The sequence below is a fragment of the Dama dama genome, chromosome 7 (assembly GCF_033118175.1).
Source record: "Dama dama isolate Ldn47 chromosome 7, ASM3311817v1, whole genome shotgun sequence".
Taxonomy (NCBI): Eukaryota; Metazoa; Chordata; class Mammalia; order Artiodactyla; family Cervidae; genus Dama; species Dama dama.
The window spans coordinates 45,934,505-45,942,989 of record NC_083687.1 but is presented as its reverse complement, the minus strand read 5'-3'; the positions used below and the strand labels follow the sequence as shown (position 1 = coordinate 45,942,989).

The 8,485-nt window shown below is 39.4% G+C and overlaps 1 long non-coding RNA gene across 3 annotated transcripts; it reads right to left on the bottom strand.

Annotated features, from left to right (window-relative positions):
* Window positions 1-1,514: 1,514 nt before the first annotated feature.
* LOC133059907 (uncharacterized) lies at window positions 1,515-7,509 on the bottom strand. 3 transcript variants are annotated; one of them, XR_009693646.1, is made up of 3 exons: window positions 7,419-7,509; window positions 7,065-7,238; window positions 1,515-4,706 (listed from the first exon to the last, which is right to left on the bottom strand). It is a non-coding gene; the product is annotated as an uncharacterized LOC133059907 (long non-coding RNA). The 3 variants fall into 3 exon arrangements; XR_009693644.1 differs by having other exon boundaries at window positions 1,515-1,824; window positions 4,340-4,706; window positions 7,065-7,503; XR_009693645.1 differs by having other exon boundaries at window positions 1,515-1,821; window positions 4,340-4,706; window positions 7,065-7,503.
* Window positions 7,510-8,485: the final 976 nt, after the last annotated feature.

The following is an 8,485-nucleotide window of genomic DNA, read 5'->3' as shown; positions in this document are numbered from 1 at the left end:
AGGGAGCATGCCCTGTTCCTTTTTGTTTTCAAAGGGTGGGGCCGTGTCTTGGTATGAGCAGGCCAGAGTCTCGGGGACAGGGCCACCCCCAAAGGCCATGGGGATGACACTGATGAGCCTACTGCCCCAGCAGGCCCGGAAGGATGAGCATGGAGCCAGAGAAGATTGCTCTTGACATCTACTGTCTAATGGAGTTTAGCCTTGTTAGCTTTTGGATTGGCTTGGGACCCAGCGCCCCTTTCTTCTTTCTGATGTTCTCCTTCTGAAGTGGGAACATCTATCCTATGCCTATCTCACCATTGTATTTGGGGGGCAAACAGTTTGGTTTCACAGGACAGAGGAGCCTGGTGGGCTACAGTCCATGGGGTCACAAAGAGTTGGACATGACTGAGCAAGGCGCGCACACACACACACACACACGCACACACACACATGCACACAGTTCATAACTGGAGGAAATTTGTCTCAGGATGAATCACATCTCAAGTTTCACTCATAACTGATTTAGATAATATTTAGATGAGCCTTTGGGCTTTCAACTTTAAAGTTGAGGCTGGCAGGAATTAAGACTTTGGGGCTGTTGGGATGGGGTGGGTGTATTTTGCCTGTGAGAACGATGTAAGTGCTGGCAGGCCAGAGGGTGAAGTAGGCTGAACTGTATCCCCTCCAATATCAAGTTACTATGTTGAAGCCCTCATTCCCAGGGTGAGTGGATCTGGAGACAGAGAATATAAGGAGGGAATAAAGGCTAAATGAGCTCATAAGGATGGGATCTCAATCTGACGGGACTGGTGTCCTTATAAGCAGAGGAGGAAACACCAACTGTCTCTCTTTCCCAAACCCTTTCTTCCTGCAAATCCGCCTGTTTCTGGGCCACAGAGGGAAGGCCATGTGGACACCACTCAAGAAGCTGTTGGCAAGTGAGGAAGGAGAGATCTCACAAGGAACCTAACTGGCTGACACCCTCATCTGGGAACGCCGGCCTGCAAATCTGTGAGAAAATAGGTGGCTGTGGTTTAAGCCGCCTAGTCTGTGGAATTTTGTCACGGCAGCCTGGGCTCAGACTCTCCTCCCCTCCTTTTGATCTCTCTGGCTCACTTCTTAGCCTGCAACCCACAGCTCAGTCTCCACCCCTCGTGCAGAGCCACATCGCAGCCCAGGCGTGACCTGAGTTATCTGTTTGAATATCCTCGTGATCCAAGCAGAGTGGAAACGAGGAGAAGAGTTACAATTCACTGGATGACAGTAAATTGTCGAGAGCAGTTCTGTTACCTGCCTATCCAGAGATAATTTTAATTTTAGTATATGTCATTAAACTTCAGGAGAGTCACCGGGTGTAGCTTATTTCAGTTAGCCTGTGGAATTTTCTGAAAACCACATGTGTAAGGTTTATGGCTTTCTGTTGCACCAGGTTTTTTAAACCAAAGTTAGCTGTGACAAATCAACTTTATTCACACCATTGCTGTTACTATTTGAAGTCACAGCTAGGTGGTATGGCTAGCATACCTGCACAGGAAAGTAAAAAAGGCACATCTTTTATAACATGGTGATAGATGAATTTTTGGAGCTCAAGTTTAATTCTCTAACTTTAATATTTTTTGAAACAGTGTTGTTGTTTTGAAACTTCTTGTTGTTGTAGTTGTTTAGTCTCTAAGCCATGTCTGACTCTTTGCAACCTCATGGACGGTTGCTGGCCAGGCTCCTCTGTCCATGGAACTCTCCAGGCAAGAATACTGGAATGGGTTGCCATTTCCTTCTCCAGGAGATCTTCCTGACCCAGGGATCAAACCCAAGTCTCCTGCATTGCAGAAGGATTCTTTCCTGCTGAACCATCAGGGAAAACCACAGTCATTTTATTATTTAGCACAAATATTAAAAAGGTTAGACATGAATGAGTCAAAGTTAGCCTATGACCTCTTTATCAAACCTTAGTGTTCTTACATATCACCTGAAAGGTTAGTTAAAAGACAGATTCTGACCTGGCGGGTCTTGGATAGAGCCCCAGATCCTGCATTTCTGAGTTTCTATTTCTGCTGCTGCTGCCGATCTAGCAAAGGTTCCGTTTACTGTGTATTAGACTGAATGTTGAGGTGTATGTTCTTTTTTTTCCATGAATAAAATATCACGTGAGCTTGAGTTGGTCTTCTTTTTGGCAGCATATCACACGTCCCCTCTAAGAATGGTTCAAACCTTCTACTTGGAAGAGCTACATTATAGGGATTGTAAAGTGCTTTGCGCTTCAAATGCTTGACATGAACATGAGCTTAATACTGACTGATTGGTTAATTTCCAGAAAGCAGATTTTCAGAGATATGTAATGAATGTCTCCCCAATGATATATAACGACACATTCCTATTAGGGGCTCTCGAATAATGTGCATTTAGAGACAAGACAGAGTTAATGGCGTGAGAGCCACTGAGAAAGCATGGCTAATCTGAGATCAGCAATACAGCTCTTTTGCAAATTGTCCTTCACCAGAGGTGAGAAATTGGTTTCGGAAACGGTCAGGAAGTTTGTTTCATAAATTTATGACTGGGTGCCTCCTGGAGTGAAGGAGAGGCATTGAAAAGTTTGGCAACAGCTAGTAAAGCCAGAGTCCTTATTTGCAAGATTTGGTAAGCACTTGGGTGTGCTATTGTTTATTTCACTGTGACTTACGACAAGTCCTACGACTATGGCTGATTATGGCCTTCTTGGGACCTTCCTCCATCAGACAGTAGGGACTGCCAGAACCAGGCTTGCCTGTGGGCTAAGCAAGGAAATTACCAGAGGTCAAGGGAAGGCTAAAATTCTTCCATGAAGCAATCTTCTGTACCTTTTCAGAATATGTGTGCCTGTACATACACATACACATGTATGCATGTGTAGAAGGTAAGAGGTTATAATTCATAAAGTAAAATTAAAATTCAAGAGCATTTTTGACATTAAAAAATGTGCTTTACCTTCCCACTCCTACTGAACAAGATTCCTCAGAAGTATACAAGATAAATCAACTTCACAGATGTTGAGTGTTGGAAATACTACTGCGCCACATTTGTTGTCAGCGGCTTAAGTTGGATAAAGGCGGTGCAGGTATTTTTGTGTGTTTTGCTTGGTATTCTCTGCTTTTGTTTTCTTTTGTAAATTAGACTTGACCCTGGAATTTTGTCAATATGACTTTTAGTCATACTGTGTAAATATAAATGATTGCGGCTGATTCTGATGGAATTCTATACTTACGACCGGAACTAACTTTGAGGCAGCCAAGGCAAGAATGAAAAAGGAAAACAGAAGATAGATATTTTCATTTCACACACAATTTGTGTCATTGACAACACTTTTGCTTCATCCAAATCATAAGAGATATACAGCATTGTTTTTGTGTATTGGTACAAAAGATACAGGTGTTTATGGCACCTGTCAGCAGTGAATACAGCTAAAAGTTTTGCAGGTAGTTGACTTGGAGAAGTATTTTCAGGCTCAGCTCACTTCAACTCTTAGCTCAAATAATCCCAAATTTCTGGGTTTCTTGCCATTATCAATGAATAGAAACTTTCAGCATTGCTAAAAGTTGCCATGTTACATGGAAAACATTTTGGATAAGATTGAGTTTTGAAGAAGTTTCATGTTGTATTACATAGGGAATGCCTGTTCCTGCCTACATCTAAGCAAACTTTTCAACTGTTCATCAGGAACTCATTTAATCTCCTCTATGTCCAGATTTCATTTTACCATAAAAATACTCTTTTTGACACATCATAAAAATGTTCTTTAAAAGATAACACCCCTTTAAAGGGTTTCTTTCAGAAGATTCCCTCTCTAAGATTTGGAATGAAAGGATGAGGCCAATTACTGCTGTGTTCTATAAGTCCAGTGGTCACTAAGCACGAATTTCCAGTGGCTCCTGGCATATCTGTACATACCAACAGGTTATCCATACCATCATTGCTTATAATATCGTTCAAATGCAGAATGAAATCCAGCAAGTATTTTCTGTTTAACCGGTGTAACATAGATCAAGCCATGTTTCCTGAGACTGAATGGTTAGCATGAATCTGAGGGCAGATGTCTCTAAAATTACTGCAAATGCAAAATAAAGGGATGCTGGACTGATGAAAGGCACATGCCAGCAAAAAACCATAGTTAGGGGAGACCTACCCTTGCTGCTATGCCTCTAAAGTTAATTAGAAGGATACTGATAAACCATACGTCACAATACTCACATGTAACTCAAAGGATATTAAAATGAAACAAAGCAAAAGATGTTTCTTTGTTGAGTCATCCTCAACAAAACCTAGTCAACTGACTATCAACAGTCTTTTCACCATTTGATAAAAAGAATAGACCAGTGATAAATACCTTTAGTAGAAGCATTGCAGTCTTACATGATGAAAGCAATAAATGACATAGGCCTTTCTGCAGTCAATAAAACAAGTAAAATCAAGAATCACACTATATACGTGGATCACATTCCTTTGATGGATATCTCTCCAAACTCAAGGTGTTGCTGATGAAGTCATACTTGCAACTTCTGTCTTCTGAATTTCCAAAGAGATTATCATATTGTCTAAAATGCATGCACTCTTAGGTGACTGACAGAAATGCATTTTAAATTTACAGGTGTTTAAGGATTTTCCTGATAGTTCCCGTGGTTCAGACTTTGCCTTCCATTGCAGGGGGTGCAGGTTCAATCCTTGTTTTGTGAGCTAAGATCTCTCATGCCTTGCTGCCCAAAGACCAAAACATAAAACAGAAGCAATATTGGAACATATTCAACAAAGAGTTTAAAAATTGTCCACATCAAAAAAGTCTTTAAAAATTAATTTGCATGTGTTTAATTGTGTATATATAAGTATGCAACTAAAATATCCTTTCGGCTTTCTGCATTTATGTTAGGCTAGATCAATACACCCGTTAGGTACTGGTTGACTTGGATTCAGTTTGCTTTGTTCTCCATCTCACTTGCTCCTAAGACCTGGTGGTAACATAAATGTTCCTGATATATTGTGTAAATATATGCTGATTCCAGTGGGATCCTATACCTTCTACAGAAACCAACTTTGGGGTAGCCAAGGGAAGGATCAAAAAGGAAAACAGGAGAAAGATATTTTCATTTCACACATAATTTGTGCCATTGACAATACTTTTGTTTCACCCAAATCATAAAATAAATTAAAAATTAGGTTCCATTTCTGCCTCTTATCATGTCAACACTCTAAGGTAAAAAGTTAAGCATTTTGAGCAAGACTCTGAAGTTTGTTAGCTAGTAAAGGTATTGAAAGAGGGGCTAATTTGATTTGAATTCCAATAGTGGTGAACTTTTCAGAACTTTCTGGTCTTGGTAATTCTACAAGAAGATAAGGTAGCATGCCTGACTTTTAAGTTGTATCAATGTCAGTTGAACTTGAGATTGATAGTCAGGAAGAGAAATGGTGGTGTGGTTTTAAGTTTACCCAAACATAATTTATGTCTTTATTCATGTATGTGTTTATCCAATATTCACCCCACCCCTACCAGAAGCCACACGCTCTGCCAGATATGCAAACACGAATGAACTTGTCCTCTAGGAACCAATAATTTTAAATTTAAGAGATAAAGAAAAATACCCAAATTGTATCCAAGAAGAAAAACAAAGAGGTCACATAAAAAGAAATGAAATCCAGCAAACTACTATATAAGGAAGGGATAAACAACAAGGTGCTATTGATACAGTATTGACTATTGACTGTAGTCAATATCCTGTAGTAAACCACAGTGGAAAAGAATATGAAAAAGAATATATATATAAAAGTAACTGAATCACTTTGCTGTACAGTAGAAGCTAACACAGGGTTTCCCAGGTGGCTCAGTGGTAAAGAATCAGTCTGCAATGCAAGAGACTCAGGAGACACGGGTTCCATCCCTGGGTCAGGAAGATCCCCTGGAGGAGGGCATGGCAACCCACTCCAGTATTCTTGCCTGGAGAATCCCATGGGCGGAGCAGCCTGGTGGGCTACCGTCCATGGGGTCACAGAGAGTTGGACACGACTGAAGTGACTGAGCATGCACGCAGAGGCTAACAGAACCTTGTAAATCAACTCTACTTCAGTAAAATAAATTTACAAAAAAGAAATTAAGTCCCAGTAACCTCAGAATATTTCTTCAAACCCCTAAATGCCGAAGACAATGGAGCAACTTACAGGATTGTGACCAAACCACACTCGGTATGTCGTCACTCTGGTGGGGATCAGAAAATATGCTGCCCCACTTTCTTTGAGAGGAAAAAAAATGCTTCAACTCATACCATAGGCAACCAAGCACTGAATAACATTGGAACTTGAATTGTGTAAGGAGCAGATTAGCAAGGAATAGTGAAATTAGTGATTTAAGAGCTGAATGCAGCTGTCAGAAAAGAGAAAGAAAAGATACATAACGGAAAAATAATTATTTTTTCCACAAGTAATTTGGCAGATCACTCAAATAATGTAGACGCTGTTCTACACAGATTAGAGCAGTAAATTAAACAGACAAAAATCAAATAAAAGTGTGAGCTCTTTCTTCTTAGAGTTTATATTCTAGCAGAAGAATGAGAAAATGAGCAAGATAAAATAAATGAAAGGCATAATACAAAATAACACCATAGCAACAATTTAGGCACATTACCTGAGATTTTATTAACCCTAATTGGAATATAGATAGAAAAGGATAGATAGGTAGATAGAAAAAAGAAGTGAGCAAAAGAGGGATAAGTTCTGTATTTTTATGAGACAAGAAAAAATTTTGTTTACTTTCAGGTACTTATACACATGTGAACGCACCAAAGGACAGAAAAGTTATTTCTTAGATAAAATAGAGGTCAAAGTAAACAGCACTAAATGGGACAAAAGAACAATTTATATTAATAAATAATAATAAAAGTCAGAGTATCCCAAGGCAACCTTTTTCTTCATCTGACTTGGTTTTTGCTCTTGCATCCTTGACTCAGAGAAGGGCCCTACAGCCTCAAAGTCAAAGGCTAAAACCTGGGCATCATTCTTCCCTCTCCTCTCACCCCACACTCCCAATTCATCACTCTCCAAGTTCTGTTTTTCCACCTTTTAAATACCTCTCAACCGTCTCCTTTCTTCCATGCTCACCACTGCTTTGCTCACTTAGGGGACCACCATTTCTCATCTGACTTTCTACCGCAAGCAGTCTCCAAACTGGTTCCTTTGCCTCTTGTCTTGTTTCCATCAAATCTGTTCTTCCTGGGGAGATCAAAGTCGTCTTCCAAAGTCATCTTTCTCAACAGGGAGATCAAAGTAATCATTCAAAAGTTTTTAAAGTAAAACAATCATTTCAAAAAATGACGATGTCATGCTTAAACATAAAACCCCATTGACATTCCATTGCCCAGACTCCAGAACATCACCCTTTATGGTTTGCTTCTTGATCACCTCTCCAACCTGTTGTCACTCACCCTCTAGCAGATCTGGGTGAGCTCCCATTCTGAGTGTTCCGCTAGAACCTGGAACTTGCCCTGTCAGATCACCTTTCTCATTAGAATACCCTGCTGGTTTATCTGCAAGCCAAACTAGATTATATTAATAAACCCCAAGAAGCGGTGGACCTTACCCTGAGGCCAAAGCTCTGCCATGAAGGGTTTTTATTATTAAATAAGAAAAAAGGAAGTAAGAGGGACTTCCCTGATGGCCCAGTGGCTAAGACTTTGAGCTCTCAATGCCGGAGGCCCAGGTTCGATCTTTGTTTGGGGTAACTAGATCCCACATGCTGCAGCTAAAAGAATCCATGTGTCACAACTTAGAGCTGGCACAGCCAAATACATAAATAAATGCTTTAAAAAAAAAAGAAGAAGCAAGAATTTAATCTAAGAATCTTGCAAAGAGAATAATAAAATATGCAAAAGTAGATTAACGGAAGGACTCAGCCATGATAAAAAAAAATATCAGAAAGATGATATTTCTTTGGAAAGGAACATGCAGCACATAAAATGCACACATCTGTTTAAAACACAACCAAGGGGAAAGGCATACACACAACCGAAGTATTGGATAGGAGAAAAGATAACAGATATCAAAAACATCTAAGATTTAGAACATCTTTTAAAATGACAAATTTCCTAGATAAACATGTTGACCAAAATAGTCTTAATAATTAAGAAAGCTGATAACTCTAATACTATGGAAAAAACGGGAAAAGTTCTCAAAAAATCATGTTTATAAAATGGATATTAAGCTGGACAGCTTTACTGATTTTCACATTTTTCACAGTGCAGATCATTTCTGCACTTAAATTAAAAAACTATCACATTCATCTTATGATGATGAAATGACTGTGCTGAAAAGCTGAATAAATAACTCAAAATTCCTGAAGTGAATACCAACTTCATCTTTGAATACAACTACAGAAATCTTTAAAATGTTAAAAATTATAATCTAAATATAACAGCACCTTAGTTGCCCACCCACTGCACCCAAGCCAAATTTATTCTGAATTCAAGAATGACTTAATGAGAGAAATAGGTTA